Raw genomic sequence first — 19,229 nt, 5'->3', positions numbered from 1 at the left:
TCACTCCGACAATGTTCGCCGGCATACCATCTGTCCCGACTAGCTCACAACCGCTAGAAGGAGCCCATCCAGGGGCTATTTCGACAGTCTGGTCCGTTCCTGTTTGTTCATCCGGAATTATACCCGGAAACTCTTATGTTGAGTCTCAACAAATTGATCCATTTGGAGGTCAATTTGGGCAGTCCGGTCCCCAAGGGAAAACAATTCCCTTGAGTTCTGGATTACCACCGTATGGGGGGCAGTACGCCCTTTCATTACCACCTCCGGGAGGATATCCATACGGGAGTTCACAACAACATTCAGGTTATACTGGAATTACCTCAAGTGGTTGGGTACCTATACTACCTCAACAACCAAGAGTTGTATATTCGATGCAACAATGCGTACCTATGTCGAACATACCCACTACGCCAGCTATTGTGACTGTGTCGCAAGTTCAAGCACTGCCTGTTGTGTGTCAACCTCAAGTTTCTCAGGTTGTAATGCAACAACCTATTGACCCTGCGACTCAACCACAATCGTCAACTAGTAGGGCGAAACAGGCCCAGATGGGTACAATTACCCCTCACCTTGGTCAAACGGTTAGTATCGGGCAACAACACATGGCTTCACAACCGTGGCTGGTGCAGTACCAACAACCACAATTCCAACAAGTATACCAAGGTGCTGAGCAACAGATATTTGCAAACAGTGGACAGCCGTACATTCAAAACGGTCAAAATCAACCATTTTATAATGGTCAAGTCCACCAACCTTACCAAACATATCAGCATCAAATGCATTATGCCGGTATACAAAGACCAATTTCTCAGGCGATTCCATCGTATCTTGGGTATGCTTCACCTAACCTGAATCAACAGTTAACATTCGTGGCAACTTTAGAGTTAGATGATTAAAACCGGCTAACAAACGATCCAATTGCTTACGCCCCTTGGTGGCCAGCGATTCCACACAAACTTCCATCAGATATTCCTAAGATTAATGGAAATCCGGGTGAAGATCCATCGAATCATGTGATGACGTTTCATCTATGGTGTTCATCAAACACTTTAAATGATGATTCGATAAGGCTTCGCCTTTTTTAGAGGACACTAACAGGTCCAGCGGAAAAATGGTACATTGAATTGCCTAGAGCTTCGTTCGACAACTTCAGCACCTTAGCCACAACCTTTTTAACCCATTTTCAATTACCGATAAGGTATGAAATGAGAACAGAACTGCTTACCAACTTTAAACAGACAATAGCCACTCACATATCTGATCATATACATGAGTGGCGATGTCGTCGTAGGATGGTAGAAACGTACGTTCCCGATCAGCTATTAGCTGAATGGTTTATCAAGTCTTTACTGCCTTCCATCACGGAAGATGTGGCAAAGGGGGGAGTCGTAACAGAAGAGCAAGTGATCGCTCATGCACAATATCTGGATTTGATTTACACTCAGTCCGACACGCTCTACGACAAAATACCTGACGCCCCTAGACCGGAATCCTCGATTCCTCCTCCTCCTAAATCAAACAATGAATCTCATGCCGGCGATGGCGTGATTGGCATGACAGACACGAAATTGACAAGGGCCACATCCAAAAAGGCCCGTAAGGTTTCAGGTCAAAATGCAAAAGACGAACTTCTTGCTTCGGAAGTAAATGCCGTATCAACAGATAAAGGCAAAGAAACCAAACAACCAGGAAGCAAGAAGAAAGGAAAAGGGAAGAAGAAGAAACAGGATGAGCAATCTCCCGAAAAATCTTCTTCGAACCCTCCTGGAAATAGGAAACCCCCTTCAGGGTGCATGATATGCGATGAGGATCATTGGACGAAAGAATGTCCATACAAAGCTGAGCTTAAGAGATTCTTTAAAAGTTAGAAAACCTCAGCAGTGTTAACCGATCCATTTCCGAATCCAGGAACAAATCTGGTTGAAAGTGGAAATGCTTCCCCGTCTCAAGTGCTAATGTTGTCGATTTCGAAACAGAAAAATGATGCTTTGATTTCGACAAGGAACAAAGATTACGGGAATCCTCAGCTGTCGAACAACAAGGATAAAGATCAACCAAGTAGTTCGACAACAACTTCGACAGAAGTTGTACCACCCACCATCCCTGAATTGACAATAAAACCGCCAAAGGGAGTAGTACACAAGTCGACATTTAATCCTCGCGCTAGAGCGACGCAGCATTATAACATAGTGGAAGATTTGGACCAATCGCCATCCGCTATGTCGACTCTTCAAGTACTACAAAACTGCCCATCCCAAAGGCAGGCTTTGTTATCATCCATTGGTGGGATTGATCCAAAGGATTCCAATCTTGTATCCTTTGACCACAAAGGGTACGATCCTCAGTTACCAGCTCAATTAGATTTCCTTGTTCAAGTGAAAGCCCTCAACAAAACTGTTCACCGAACGATTATTGATGAGGGGGCATCTACATGTATCATGTCAATGAGCTGCTGGAAAACTTTAGGATCTCCAACCTTGTCGCGATCTGCGACAACATTAAAAGCATTTGACGGAAGGACGTATACCCCGTACGGTATCCTAAATAACTTGAAAGTCGAACTAGGAGGAAAAACAGTAGAAATAGATGTTGAAGTCATCGATGGGAATCTTGATTACAACATCCTACTAGGAATACCGTGGATATATGCCATGGCAGCTGTTGTGTCGACCTATTTTAGAAAGATTGCAATTCCCTTTCAGGGGGGGATTACAATCGTCGACCAACAAAACTTCCTCCCCAATGGTTCACAAGTTACAGGAAGCATTACCATGATCCATGGAAGCCCCCATTCGCTTCAGAATATCGGAGTAGGCCTACTAAAAGATCCTATACTAATGGGAACTTTCGCTCTTCCACCTCCAATTGATTTGGTGGAAGTAGCGTCGATAGGAACCTGCAATATGATATCTTCCGCAAAGATCTCAGAAAACGATATCCACATGGATCATGCAATGGTTTTGCCCCCAAGCCCAATAGAAATATTATAGCAATCAATGTTTCTGGCATGGGAGGCAAACCCAAATCAATGCTCGTTAAGCGTTTGGATGGATAGGTCTAGAGAATATGGTACTCCTTCAGATCCTTGGTCGCAAGTGCATGACACCGACGAAGGAATTCTCCAAGCTATGGAAGTTGAAGGAGCGCCATGGAATGATTCCCACCATCGTTCTCTTCTTCCAAATTACGAAGAAGATACTCAAAATGACCTCTACCATCCTTCAGTAATTGATTTTCTATCAAATACTGTAAATACGGTGGATTCCGAGCGAAACTTGTCCAACATTGAAGAGACTATAGCCATAAATATCTCAACCAAAATAGATATTGTAGAGAATATTTATGTCGGCAAATGTTGTTCTCCTTCAGAACTGGAAATATATAACGCTCTTTTTCGCGAATTCAGAGATGTCTTTGCCTGGTCATACAGTGAAATGCCAGGCATCGACTCGAGTATCGTTGAACATGAAATCAAGATGTATCCAGATGTTAAACCGGTACGGCAACGACTGAGGCAGGTGCACCCCAAGAAAGCCGCTGCCATCAAGGCAGAAGTCGAAAAACTCCTGCATGCTGGTTTCATCTACCCGGTTCCGCTAACCGATTGGGTATCGAACATTGTCCCAGTTATGAAAAAACAGGGGACAATTAGAGTGTGCGTCGATTATAGGGATGTAAATCAAGCTTGTCCAAAAGACAACTACCCTACACCCTTCATTGACCAGATAATTGATGAATGCGCTGGATGCAAAATCTTTTCATTCATGGATGGATTTTCCGGGTATAATCAAATAAATATCCGCCCACAGGACCAGTCAAAGACTGCATTCATTTGTCTGTGGGGCACATTCGCATATCGAAAATTACCCTTTGGTTTAAAGAACACAGGGGCGACGTTTCAGAGGGCAATGAATTATGCCTTCCATGACATCAAAAACATCGTTCAACCTTATCTCGACGACCTTCCGGCTCATTCGCGAAAGCGGACTGATCATCCGCAGCATTTAAGAGCAATATTTCTACGTTGCCGACACTACAAGATACGACTCAATCCGCACAAATGTATATTTTGCATCAGTTCTGGTCATTTACTTGGCTTTGTAGTCTCCAAGGATGGGATTCGTCTCGACCCTTGTAAGGTCCAGGCAATCATAAATTTGCCTCCACCTTCGAATTTGCTTCAGATTCATAAATTCCAAGGGAAAGCAAACTTTCTGAGGAGGTTCATTCCAAATTACGCTGAACTTGCTAAAGGTTATACACGTCTTTTGAAAAAAGGGGTACCCTTTAACTGGGATTAGGTCACGCAAGCTTCCTTTGATGCTTTAAAAGATTCCCTAATGAAAGCATCATTAATGTATGCCCCTGATTATCAAAGAGACTTTAACCTGTATCTGGCTGCAGCAGATACGACCATCGCAATGGTTTTAGTTCAAGAAGTCGATGGAATAGAACATCCTATTTATTATTTAAGTAAGAACTTAAATGATACAGAAAGCAAATATTCTTATGTTGAAAAACTAGCGCTTGCAGCGGTTCAAGCGATACAAAGATTTCGACACTATGTCCTCTTTCGGAAAACTACCATTCTGTCAGATTGCAACCCCATGACTTATATATTGTCGCGACAGTTGCTTGGGGGCAAATATTCAAAATGGATAGTGATCCTCCAAGAGTTTGATCTGGAATTTGTAAAATCCAAGTCAAAGAAAGCTCTAGTTTTCGCAGAATTATTATGTGATCTCCCATCGTCGTCCAACGATGAAACATCCGAAGAATCAATTGTGGATGAAAGTTTGTTTCTGATATCTACAAGAAATGAGTGGTATGGAGATATAATCATTTATCTCCAAACCCAAAAATTCAGGCCAAATACCTCTCACTCTGAACAAAAACATATTTGATACCAAGCAAAAGACTACATGATCGTCGGTGATACACTTTACCGTCGTGGTATTGATACAGTTCTGAGGAGGTGCCTCACCCATGAGGAAGCCGAAAAAGCCCTAAATGAGTGTCATTCAGGCGCGTGTGGGGGGCATCAATCTGGATATGCTACAACACAAAAAATCTTACGAGCAGGATACTTCTGGCCAACCATGTTCAAAGATTGCATAACCGCAGTCAGAAGTTGCCATGCTTGTCAAATTTTTTATAGCAAAACCAAAAAACCACCCGCACCTTTACAGCCAATAGTTGCTGTTGGGCCATTCGCCAAATGGGGAATCGATTTCATGACATGTAACCCCACCTTGACTGAGGGGCATGGGTATATTATAGTCGCAGTGGACTATTTTACCAAATGGGCCGAGGCGATGCCTACATTAGATAATACTAGTGAAACAGCTGCCCTTTTCTTTTTCAATCATGTAGTTGCCAGATTCGGCGTACCACAGGCTATAGTCACAGATCATGGATCGCATTTTCACAATCACATGATGGTTGAATTAGCTGCCAAACTAGGGCTATCTCACGACAGCTCTACTCCATATTATCCGCAGGCCAATGGACAAGTTGAAGCAATCAACAAGGTCCTGAAGCGCATGCTGCAAAGGATGATCGGAGTTCACAAAAGAAGATGGCACCTAATCCTGTACTCAGCTTTGTGGGCTTACCGAACATCGGTAAGGAATGCGACCGGGTTCACACCCTTCCAACTGGTATACGGCCTAGAAGCAGTCTTACCAGTCCAGTGTGAAATCTCGTCTCTCAAACTCGCAATCGATCTCCTCCCCGGAACTTCAGAAGAAGAATCTCGTTTCTTGGAATTAATCCAATTGGATGAAACCCATCGTGACGCTGCGTTGGCCAACGAAGCCCATAAGAAACGAGTCAAGGCGCAGTTTGACAAAAGTGTCAAACCCCGTGTCTTCTCGGAAGGTGACTTGGTCCTGCTTTACGACCAAGAATCTGATAAATTGGGAGCAGGTAAATTTAACTCTTTATGGATGGGCCCCTACATTGTTAAACGGGTGTTAGCAAAAGGAGCCTACGAGTTGATGGATTACGACGGAATTCCACTGGCGCAACCTCGTAATGGGTTGTACCTCAAGCGTTACTACGCCTAGTAGTAACCAATATGCTTTTGTTATATTTTTGTTTTTGCTAAGAGTGTTTGTTTTGGTCGAGTAATCCACCTTTTTACATTTATTGCAGATGTCAAACCCATTGGAACCATGTGTTGGATATGCCAACGGAGCGGGTCGTAGTTCGCGGAACCTGTCCTCCGCAGCCTGGACCATTTTTGATCCAACCGGCGAGTTAGTAAGTTTCAGAGGTGTATGTATTTGTCAATCAACAAACAATATCGCTGAATATAGTGCGTTGATAGAACTTCTCTCTGATGCCATCACTCATGGTATACGTCGACTAATCGTCAGGTTAGACTCACAGCTCGTAATACTACAACTCAATGGTATATATTCCGTCCGAAACCCAGCTATTTATCGCATGTTCCTAAGGGTTAAGATTTTGGAAAGACAATTTGATCTTATTCAATACCAGCACATTTCCAGAAACTTAAACACATTAACCGACTCATTGGCGAACTATGTGTTAGATAGACATTTGCAACATTTATAAAAAGAAACACATCATCAATGTTCTACATGTGGATCATATAACTCAACCAGAATAAAACTCCGAAAATAAAAAATACATATATAGTTGTTTATGGTTTACACATAATGTTCTGTAACCAAGACAAAAATCGGTCACATGGCCTAAAACTCAAAATGCTAGGGGGCACCCTAGTCTAATGGTGCTCGTGATAGCAAGTCACAGCCTGTGCGATCATGCGTAAGAGACGAGTCCATCGTCTAGGCTCACTAGTAGTATGCCACTGTAACTGCAAAGGTAGCTCGTCAATCCTCACTTCCGGGATACCGAGAGTAAGGCTCTCCACCTGCTCCTGCACAGCTGTAAGAGTCTCGGCCACATCAAGGTCGTGAAGAATAACCCTTCCGGCGACCTCTCTTGCTGGGACAACAGCTGGTACTCTCACGCGAGCTACTGGACGAACAGGACCGACATCTGCATGTACACATGAGTTTGATTAGAGTCTTGATAGAACAAATCACAAGGACATTATAAACAAAAACAGTAAACAACAATATGGTCAGAGATTTTACCAATAGCACCCCACTGCTCGCCATCCGGCAGTACCAAATCTGGATCACCCCGGAAGTCCATGCCGGCATATGGATACTCGGAATAGACCATCTCCTGACGATCAAACCACCTGAAGAAGGTATCAGAGAAAGAAATCTGAGATTGACCAGCATGCCTAGACATATGGTCAACCCATCTCTGCATGCGTGGTTCAGTAGGAGAAGGTAAGTCGAGCGCAATGTACTGCGGCTGCATCAGTGGTATCTTCTCCAAGGCAAAGGCGGTCAAAATGGAACCGAACCCAAAGTTCTTCAACTTCCCGTTCTTTATCTTGGTCAACTGCTCTTTCATAACAAGAAGTACTGCATCACACCAGTTGAACACCTTTGGTTGAAGGCATTCCAAGGCATGCTGCATATAGGATCTGTTGGCTACATGAAGAGATGCGCTACCGGCCATCCTACCAAACGTAAATAGGATAGTCCTAAGGGACCTATCAGTGACATCACGGATAATGATCTTGCCGTCTTTACTCGGTTGAGATCCTTCCCTGTAATACTGACGGACATAATCTCTCACAGAATCGCCTCCTCGGACCGAACCTGACAAAGAGATGGGGGCACCCCGCCTCGACAAGCCAGTCAAGAAATAGATGTCTACTGCAGTCAAGGGGATAGATTTGCCCCTAATTTGGAAAACCTGGTTGATAGGATCCCAAGAGTCAAGCAAATACTTCAGCAAGTTAATCTGCTGTCTCATGCTAGAGATGCGGAAGAACTTCAGCAAGCCACAGTTCCGCAGCGCGTTCACTGTAACAGGATCATGTAGGGCAATCATGTCCTCTTCTTCATGTTCTCGTTCTCGCCATGTAAGGGTCATTTTGCTCCAATATCTCTGCAAAAACAAACAAGAGAGGAGATTAGATCCTGATTTTGATGAGAAACAGGGAAAAATTCCATTAAAAACTGTGCAATAACTTTCCTTTCTGCGCCCAACGCACCTGCAGCAGTGTTACAGGTGCGTTGAATGTCAAACTGCCTTCATGAGGACCAACATTCAGCGCAGGTTTCGATGTACCCAGGGTGCGTTGATGGCAGAACGATCCCATCAAACCCCAGGGGCTCAGAAAAGCAGGGAACAGGGCACAGAATGCAAAAAGGAAACCATGAAATGAAAGGGCTCGGGTTTAGCTCCTACCTGGTCCAGACGGCGCCGAGAATCGTCGACAGAATCTCCCGAAATCAGCAGATGAAAATCGAGGGGGAAAACACCTCCAAAGCTCCAACAAACCAAGTTCAAATGAAATGGTAAAATGAGAGGTAAAAAACACTTTTTAATTACTTTCACGTAGTTCAGAGTAAGGTATTAGTGTTTTAATCTCATTTTCAAAGCAAATATTGATCATTTCTAACTAGTTTGATGAAGCAGTTGAAAAATACAGTACTATCTTTGGAAGGACAAAGCTATCTATGGTAAAAATCAAAACAAGACCACTTATCGAGCAGTTTTAGCACATAGTTCAAGCTCGTTAAAAAATAAACATAAGATCGAGCAAATGTTTCCACCCGCATTTAAGCTCGTTAAAAAATGAACTATCCTCCGGTAAATAACCATCGTGAATGAAACATTTTCAGCCATTAAAGCCTTGGTCGTGTTTGCACCGTCACCTCCACTTTTCCATTGGCCGATCGTTCACCTCCATTTGATTGTTTACCCATTTTGAGGAACAGCTGCGAAGAGTGATTTCACTAGCCATCCTTGTGACATTGCCGTGATTGGAAAATTCCAAACCTTACCTGGAATCAGCTGCTACCCGTCTTATCACTCGTTCCTCAAAAGACGAGTCTTCTTTAAGCTCTTTTCATCTGACTTGTAAAATATGAAAAGATTGCCGAGTTTTGGCCTTCCAGCTCGTTAAAGCGACAGGAAGTGCTATCCCTCCTCTAGATTTTAATCTTTTTGGACCTGAGGGATTATTGCACAAAACGATCGAGCGCTTGTTTTGTTCGGCTCGTTAAAACTATCGAAAATTCATCCCTTCTGTATTGTTTTATACTTTTTCGGACTTAAGGGATTAGATGACGAAAAAGGAATTCCAGAGTTATCTTTACGTACCTTTTCAGACTCCCTAAAAAGGAAAAGGACCGAGTTATCTTTGTCATTAGACTCGTTAAAAAGATTAATAGCGACAAACTTGTCTTTAGACGAGAACGAGTTTCACTATCGCTAGGCTCGTTAAAACATAGCGATGGGTTTGCCCGAAGGGTGAATTATAGAACAAGCATATGTTATCCTCCTCAAGCTTGACAAAAATAAAGAGGTACTGGTCAGAAATGACTGGGGAAAAATTGGGAAGAAAACTCAAAGAAACTTTATTGGTAGCAAGTCGCTCTTGAACATGACACTTCCACTCCGTGCCAGAGTCGGGTTGGGTTGTTTCATTCACCGGTCACATCACCATGGTCACGCCATACCATCCACATTTGGGTTAAATGCTACCGATCCATCACATAAGTGTCGCCAACATGTTCAAGAGAAGTCATCCAGAGAAGTCACCCGTGTCCCATCCACTACCATACATTATACTTCACTCTTTCATGACCGCTACCCTGAACCGTATGTCACCAGATCGTTTTCACCTCCATCAAAATCATTTGCTCCGTTCCGTGTCATTGATGTGGGATTCATTAAGGCCCTCCTTTGATGGATCGCTTCTTGTCTACATCAGCTCATTATCCAAGAAGTTGATCTAGGAACACCCCTTCAGTACTTTGAAGCTTGCATGCCTCAATGGCAAGTTTCTCACTTCCGGCGACAAGTATACATCAATGACCTTCGACCGAAAGATTTTGTGTGGTGTTCGACGCCAAGTCCTTTCCACGTGAATTGTACTGCAGTACCTTGAGGGTCATTATCATTATCGGTGATTCCTCTCGCGCTTGTTAACAATTTACATCCTTGACTGGTAATCAAGCGATGTCTTTCCATGTTCGACTTCAAAACATTTCTCACATGGATCGACTTGTACTTATAGTGAAGATCGGACGAGATTGAAGACCTCGGATCTAGTTTCATCCATCCGGGCTACGATATATATTCAGGAAAAATAAAGACATTGAAATGTACAACATTGCAGCACAGATAATCATCCTACCAAAAGGATGATGACTTCATCAGAATCATCAGTCTACCATCAGACGATTGTCTGTCCTATGTACATGAAAATGAATTTATAAAGTTGAGCATGGGAATGCCCACCTCAGCTAGATCATGAAAACAGTATGAAAATAATGTATTGTATTGTATCTCATTACAGGTCTCCTCTCCAGCATTAGAAGAACTTCGGATCCTCCTAATAAAGCATTTCACCCGATAAACGACCTCATACTTTAGGGGGCAACTGTTATAGGCATTTTTGTGCCTTACAGCTATAGGCATGAAATGTCCATAAACCAAGGGATCCTAAGTCCCTAAAAGTGTTGTTCCAGCTCCTAAAGAAACAAGGTCAACAAATTACAGCTTCTCCCAGAAGTTCTCCACCAGAAACTGCTCAAAACTAGTCAAAACAGGATCATTTCAAGTGCTCCACTAGCTGACTGCGTTGCAAAGCACCCAAATACACTGGATAGGTGCGTTGCAATGCACTTGAATGCACTACCAGGGTGCGTTGAGCGGGAAATGACAAGTGGCAGAGTCATTCAACGAGGTGGAGAGACAATGGAAGCTTCCAGAATCTTCTCCAATGACACTTGCCTCACTGAATTCGACCAGTGATGAGTGAGAGGCTCTCAGTCTCCAAGTGGAAGCAAGAACTGATAGAGAGAAGCCACTAATTAATTCATGAGCTGACTCATCCTCTTTGCATACATCTATATATGGATCCCTCACCAAGAGATCCAGAGGCTATAATTTTGTACATTGCAGAGAATTGCTGTTGGTTTTGTGATAGATATCAGAGTATTGGGTGATTTATGTTTTGTTGGAGGTGAAGAAGGGATTCTATGCTGGGAGGTTGATGCTGGATCAGGAATCATTGGTTGTAACTCCTCCTGGATCTTCTTGTTTTATCAATAAAACTACTTGAGTTTCTCCTACATGCTTGTATATCTGATGTGTGTTATATTTGTATGTTTAGCTTAAATCTGATCCTAAGCCTTTTATGAACATAAATCCATGTCTTTGTGTAGTTTCTCTCTTCTGTGAACTTGCAGGAACTTGGTGACGCTAGGCAAGTGAGGGAGCAGATCATTGGAAGCTGGCAAAGAGAAGAGAGATTGGACCAAACAACTAGCGTAAGACACAGGTCGGTTCATCTTAATCATCTTCATTTATAGTCCATAAAGGAGAATACAAGAGTATTTTTCCCTGTTTGTTTATGAGGTCTCTATCACAACCCTGTGGGATAGGGTCGTTCTGAATAGACACTTTTCCCGAAAACAAGATTGGGAGGGAATTCTGCTCACTGAGCCCATAAATGGGCTCTATCTGAAAAAGTATTATTGCTAGTATTGCACTGGGCATGTGCTTTGTAATTTTATGTATTTATAAGTTTTGTCGCCTTTTTTGATGTGATTGGATTGTTTTGGTATTTATTGGAATATTTGTCTCATTCATCCTTCTCACAATGCAAATGTATTCATTACCCTAAACATACGTAGGATATGCGAATGGTGCCAGTCGTCACACACGACACATTTCATCAGCTGCTTGGGTCATCTACACACCTAAGTCGAAACTGTTTTTTTCCGGTGGAGTCTTTCTTGGTACTGCCACCAATAATATTGCCAAGTGTATGTCGATCATTTCACTTCTTACAGAAGCGTCACCAAGGGATATCTCCAATCTGGTGGTCAGGTTAGACTCTCAGCTGGTCATTATGAAATTAACAAATCGTTATCACATTCGTAATCCAACCTTGTTATATCATTATTTAAGAGTACGAATCTTGGAACGTAAATTCGAATTTATTACTTATGAACACATTCATACAAGATTTAATACAACTGTTGATTCATGAGCTAACTATGTATTAAATTGGCATCTGTCTCATTCAATATAGAAGCATGCATGAAAAGTAAAAATTTATAGAGTTACAAATTTTACAAAAAACATTTGAAAAACATTTATGCCATTAAAATACCAAAATGTTTGTATATATATATATATATATATATATATATATGTATATATATATATATATATATATATATATATATATATATATATATATATATATATATATATATATATATATATATATATATATATATATATATAGATAAAATCCAGTCTTTTACATCGAAACATTCCAAAACTTGGATGTTTTAAGTACAAAATGGCTACTAAGCCCAGCTACAAACACCCATTGGCTATGCCAAAACACCTGCTAAAAAGAGCCTACTGCTCCTGAAATGCTAAAACGGCTCTAGCTATTCTCCAAAGAGGAACCAGAAACTGCTCAGGTACACCGACTGTGTGCCACTGCATATGAGGGAGAATCTCCCTTATAGGAAGGGGGGGGACACCCATGCTCAAACCCTCCAGGTTCCTGAAAACCTTGCGAAGACTGTCGGCATCAACCCCGAGCAGGAAGTTGGCCTCCTCGTCGCATATGGCGAGGTTCACCTGTAGGTTGTAATGGCACCACATCTTTGTTAATCATAAAGCTTCATGTCAGTACTTGTTCATCCATAAAAAACATCACATAAACATTCAAAAGCTAAAAAATACCTAAGTACTATAAAAAATCATTCTCACCTTGAGGACCCCAGTTGGTCCCAGCTGGCAGCGTCAAGTCAGGGTCGCCGGTAAAATCCATGCCCTCATAGGCATAGTCGTCAATCATCACGATCTGACCTCGAAGCCACTGGAAGAGATCTTCCTCAAAGCAGTGTCGGATCAGTCCTCCTCCTGTGTGAGGATCAAGTGATGACCATCGCCCCTGTCTCGGCTCCCTCGGATCAAAGGGACCTAAGCTCATCCTTGGGCACATAATAGGCACCCTCTCAAGAATGAATGAGCTATGAGTGTACCATGCCGAAAACTTTGTTGGGTTCGAGTCTTGCATGTGGTTAATTCTACCTTCAACTGGCGAAGCACTGCTTCACACCAGTTGAACATCTGCGGCTGGACACAGTCAAGTGCAAGTAACAGTTGGGTCTTTGTCACTACGTTGGGACTCTTTGACCCCACCAACCACACAATCAACCATAAAATGGCCCTCATATACTGAGACCTAACCCTATCTATGGGGACTCTATTACTGACAAGTCTGCTCTCAGGGATGTAGTAGGATTGCACCAGCTCTAGGGTAGATATAGGATCAAGCCTACCCCCGGTGAGGTTTGCTTGTGCTCCATGGCATGACAAACTAGTCAAAAAGTAAATGTCATCTCGAACCACGGCCAGCTCCTGATCTTCAATCCTGAACACCTGCTCATGTTCATCCCAATGTTGGATAATCCATCTCAATAAATCATCCTACCCTTTCATCAGCTCCAACTTTGCATACTTCAGTAAACCACAGTGGCGCAATGCAAGTATGCATGTTGGATCATTTCACATCAGCAATTCCTAGCTATCATGGGCCCATTCTCTCCATAGGCTAGTCATTATGGCTTGAAACGTATGCAAAATAACCCTAAAATCAGTCAAAATGGGGGCAAAACAACTTCAGGAATCACTGTATGAGGTTATAAACTATACCCTTAAGCTATAATGCCCCCCACCCTAGTGGTACACAGGGAGGACTAATGCCCTCTAGCAGGTCGTATAGGGTATTTAATGCTCCCTACAGGCTAGCTAGAGGGTGTTAGTGTGCAAATACCACTTTAGGGCATCTTAGATCTGCAAAAATCCACCACAGAAACTGATAATAAAGGTTAAGAAATGCATAGAGCAAGGTTTTGGCCTCTACTTGGGGCTAACGGCACGTCGAATGGTTGCCCGGATCTCTTGTAATGGTCCGTGGAAAATCTACTCCTCTTTAGCTCCAAAATGCTCTCACAGTGCTCAAATAGTGAAAATGGTGAATGTGAAAGCTCAAAAAACGTCCTTATATTTATTTTTGGAGACATGATTTTTTTAAAAATCATTAAAGAGGCAGTAGTCCATTCTCCATGAATTTTTATCATGCATGACCCCATATGGATAAGAGTTGCTGCTTTTTATACTTTTTCCACTTTTGATGAAAGTACTTTCAGGAATGAAAAGAAAAAATCACTGCATGCAATTCTCAATGAGCGCTTTTCTTTTATGGGATATTTTCTTGCTCTAACAACTAAAAATCCATGAGTTTGTCATCATTGGACTTGTTAAACACATACAACGACGGTCTAAGCAACCCTTTTTTTTCTCTTTTTCTAGCTCATTAAACTGAAAAAGATCATTAGAGCATTCTTTTTAGGCACTTTTTCTCGCTCATTAAACTGAAAAAATCCAGAGTTTTTTCTTTAGGCTCATTAAACATTTATAAATATGACCCGAGCATTCTTTTAGGTACTTTTCTCACTTGTTAAACTGAAAAATCCCGATTTTTTGTCACCGGGCTCATTAAAAATCTACTGCTGCAACAAGAGCACTTACTTTTTTGGGACCATTTCTCCCTCTTAAATCGAAAAATCCCCGAGTTTTTCCCTTCTTCGGGCTCGCTAAATCTACAGAGAAGGAATGAACATTTATTTTATCTCTTTTTTCTTGCTCAATAAATTGAAAAAGATACCTAGAGTTTTCTTCATTTGACTCTTTAAAATTTGATGAAGGTATTGAGTTTGTCGTCACATGACTCATTAAAAATTCACGACAAAAATTGAGTTTAGTCTGTCTCCTCGTATTTGTACTAAAATGAGGTCAACATCTATTGAACTTAGGTTTCTCTTTATTTGGTCTCAATAGATTAACTCACGGAAAAGTAATCGATCCAGGTTTACTATTAAACCTTTGTCACACTTAGTTAAAAACTATGACAAAGGGACCACCCTGGAGTCATTCTTTACGATATTTTCAGACTCTCTAAATATGAAAAGACCACCGAGTTGTCTTGTTTGGACTCATTAAATTACACAAACGAGGTATAGAGTCACTTGTTTTACATCCTTTTCAGACTCTTAAAACATGAAAAGATCGACGAGTTTTCCTGTCTGGACTCATTAAACTAATCAAATAGGGCATAGAGTAGCTCTTTTTGCAGTCCTTTTCAGACTCTAAAAATATGAAAAGATCGACGAGTTTACCCGTCTAGACTCACTAAACTAATCATATGGGGAAAGTAGACAATACAACTGCATTCAGTATTAGAAAGCATGGTTTGAAAGCAGTCGTTCCCTTGAACATGGCACTCCCTCAGATAAGCCTTCCTTGTGACGACTTCTCAATATGAGTCTTACCAGCCTATGAGTTTAGCCTAAATACCCCGATGTTCTTGCATCTCTATATCCTAACACTCATTGGTGTTCATGAGTCTAGTGCTGCATGGTTAAAATCGTTGTCGTGCCTTCTATTGTTCAAGGGTTAAACTTTTGTTTCCTCCATCAACCCATCAAGCATATCCTTTCATCATGCCCTCTGTCGTTTAGACCCAATGCTCAAAGATTCCTCAAAAAAGAAATCATTCTTGTCCCGTTTCGTGTCGATTGATGCAGGACACATTATTGCCTACCTTTCGACAGGTATCTTCCTATTGACTTCAACACTCTATCTAGGAAGACAACCCAGAAACACATTTAGTGCCTTGGTACTTGCAGACATTAGTGGAAGGTCACCTTGTGTTTGATCAAGGGTTCTCATTATTGGCTCCTGGTTAAGAGATTCGATAAGTGTTTGACGACAAAAACATCTTTCACACTCGCTAGATTGTACTGTGCATCTTGGAGACCATCACCATTATTGGTGACATTTTTCGCGTCTGTTAACAGTCTCCATTATTGAGTGGTAATCAGATGATTTCGTGCATGTTCGACATCAATGCATATATTCACATGTATTGATATATGTTGTTCGGTGAAGTGGAAATCAAGACCTTGGGTAGAGGCTTGCATCACTCAGCCTTGTTTCCTCTCCCAAGTTGCGTATATTGTTTTTTGGAGATAGCTCATCAGGATGATTCTATTATGACACTGGATCCGCATTGTGCTTATCAATGGCCAACATCATCATATCTCTTTTTATGAGAAAATCACTCTGACATAGCTACTGAGCATGGGAATGTCTGACTTAGGACATGATTTTAGTTGTTTTATATATATATATATATATATGTGTGTGTGTTGTATCAGGTTTCCCGTACCACCCGAAGCTCCGATCCTCTCTCTCTTTTTGTCGAAGAAGGAAAATTACAGTTAAGTAAATTATTTCAGCCATCGTCATAGCCTCTGATCTCATACTTTAGGGGGCATCTGTTATACAACAAAATGACCCCCTCATAAACCCAAAGGGGAAAGACAAGATAGCTAAAGCAAAGACCAAGATCACATGCCTTGTTTCCACACTAACATTGGCTAAACACTGACAACCTGCTTTATAAAGCTTCTCAGTAAGCCTAAGGGAGCATTAGTGACCCTACTAACTCTAGTTTTTAGTATGAGAACAATGCTAGTGGATCCTAGTGAGCATCTAAGGGGAGCAAATTGACTCATAAATATCTAGATATTTTCTCCTCAGTTTACTTAGAAAAGCAAGGAAACATCTCAAGTTCGACCTATTTGTGGGATTTCTAATCCTAATGAAGGAGGAAAATGGGAAAGAGCTCAAAATCATGGAAACATCATTGCTTTTACCCTAAGAGACTCATGGAGGAACTTGGCAACCCTAACTCAATTGCTACATAAGAAATGCTAGGGCTATGGTGATAGAGGTGAGATCATTTGAAAGGATAGCATACTTGATTGTCGAGCATTGTCTCAGATCATAAGAAGTTGGCAAGAAGGGAGAGAGAGAGAAGCTGGAGGGGTAAGGGAAGGTTGATGCAACAAATGGTTGTAATCACTCTTGTGACATTAATATAGAACTACAGTTGTACTATCCACTCCATGGTGTTGGTACTATCATTCATTTATTTGTTTGTCAAATACCTTTTAGCATGAGTAGCTTAGTTATGTGTAGTTAGATGTCTTTTATATATTCATGTATTAGTTACCAGAGTTGTATGCTGTGATTGTGCTTGTCTATTCTATGTGTAGGACTTGATCTAGAGCCGGCTCAAGGTATTTCCACTTGGCTACATTACGCTCTCTAGAAAATCTACATGGAGGATTGACGTAATCCATCAATTTTTCCTTGATAGTTAGTTAATGTTTATGGACATGCATGTAACTTTGTGATGACTGTAGATAATCTCACAATCTGCCAAGGGTCCTAGGAAGACCCTTGAGGGTATCTTCATTCTCCATACACCATGCATTTTATCCTATAGTAGAAAGTGACTGTTGGAGTCAACATTCATGACTTGACAACCAAAAGGCAGTTAAGAGGAGTAGGATGGTGACATTTAAGGCCAAAATCTTTGAAGATTTGCTGCCAAAAGAACATTAATTGTCAAAAATTGGGGGGAACGGTTGGATTTGAATTCAAAACCCCCTATAAATTCTATATGTTGGCCCAACAGAGAAAACTTTGCACCCTTATAGTTGTTGATGAAATTTTTTGTCTGTTTCTCATGAGCCGAGCATTTTGGAAGGAATTCTTTGCACACACAGACATTTCTCGTGAAGCTCATGAATTTTTTATGGAGAGGATGTCTGCCACTAACCTTGTCGAAGTGTTAAGTTTGGAAGCAGTTGTCTCTGACACTCCAGGACCAAAAGTACCCAACGTTGAAGCCATGCCTACAGTACCCATGGCGCCGAGGATGCCCAGGCAAAAATAGTCCATGGTGAAGGAAAAAACCTGCAGTACAAGAAAAGCAAAAAACATTAGTGCAGGTACGGGCTTCCCCAAGGAAGCATACGTGACACCAACACAGAAGAAATACAAGTAGTCAACAAAAGGAAAACAGAAGGTTGTAGATCTGGAGGCGGATGAAGGCCAGGGAACAAAATATGTTGATGCTGAAGCGGCGAAGCCCATAAAAAATCTCCCTCAGTATATCCCTCCGAGGAAGGTAAAGGTGAAGATTACAAAAGACTAGACTGAGAAATTTACCATCTCCACACCCCTACTACCTGAGAAGATTCCCTTTTTTGGTCTGCGGCTCGCACAATCCCCACTATTGAAAATGGAGGATTGGAACCTTATGCATCACGCTAAGTTACCTCACTTAGTGATGGAGAAATGCATGAAGAGAGTGTATTATGAAGAAACAGGTGTTACTACGCTAGAAACGGAGGAATGGGTTCACAACATTGAGCAATCAGGGTTTCTCAAATTGCTATGGGTGCCACATTACCATTGCACCATCATTAACACAATTTTCATACGTCAGCTACTCACTTTGGTGCGTGATGGGTGTTTATAGCTAGGGGGGCCTATTCCCATCACTGACATGTTGATTCATAGGATTATGCACCTGCCTCATAAAGATCTGAATCTGGCTAAGGAATTTGGTGAAAAGACAGGAGAGAAGGAGCTGGCAGGGCGAATGAAAAAATATTATGAACTTGTGAAGAAGGTGCGAGGGTATTCCATCTTATCAACAAACAACCCCACAGTTAAATTAGCCACTCATATATTGGCTGGAAAGATGATGAAGTAATGTTGTGCGAATGAAGTTCTGGCACCTATAGTGTCCCTAAGGGCTCAATGCATGAAAGGTGTACTGTTCAATTGGTCCAAGTACCTTTGCCAGGAATTCGTGGTGAATTGTCGTGAGGCCTAGGATGAAACCAAGCCATTTCATTACGCTTAGTTACTTCTCTCCATTGTGTTGGTTCAATGGGAACTTCCAGAGGATAGCCAGTTTCCTCCATTGGAAGAAGGATTGCCGGAGGCTATTCAGTTTGCCTCCCTATGGGATACAGAGGACCCTGTGTGCATCATGGAGACGATGATCTTTTGGTTTCTGATGGAAATTAACCAGCATCCAAGGTTGTCCCCAACCTTGCACAAGCAGTTGTCAGCCTACGCAGCATTGAAGGATAACTTTCACCTAGTATATATCCAAACGCGGAAGGATCCAGCACAGAAGT

The 19,229-nt window shown here is 41.7% G+C and overlaps 1 pseudogene; it reads right to left on the bottom strand.

Annotated features, from left to right (window-relative positions):
* LOC149212400 (histone H2A pseudogene) overlaps positions 1-17,943 on the bottom strand; it is a 79,706-nt pseudogene extending 61,763 nt beyond the window's left edge.
* Positions 17,944-19,229: the final 1,286 nt, after the last annotated feature.

Source organism: Pinus tabuliformis, chromosome 1_1 (assembly GCF_031772625.1).
Source record: "Pinus tabuliformis cultivar Carrire ecotype Pingquan chromosome 1_1, CPIR1, whole genome shotgun sequence".
NCBI classification, from domain to species: Eukaryota; Viridiplantae; Streptophyta; class Pinopsida; order Pinales; family Pinaceae; genus Pinus; species Pinus tabuliformis.
This window is presented reverse-complemented; position numbering and strand designations above follow the sequence as displayed.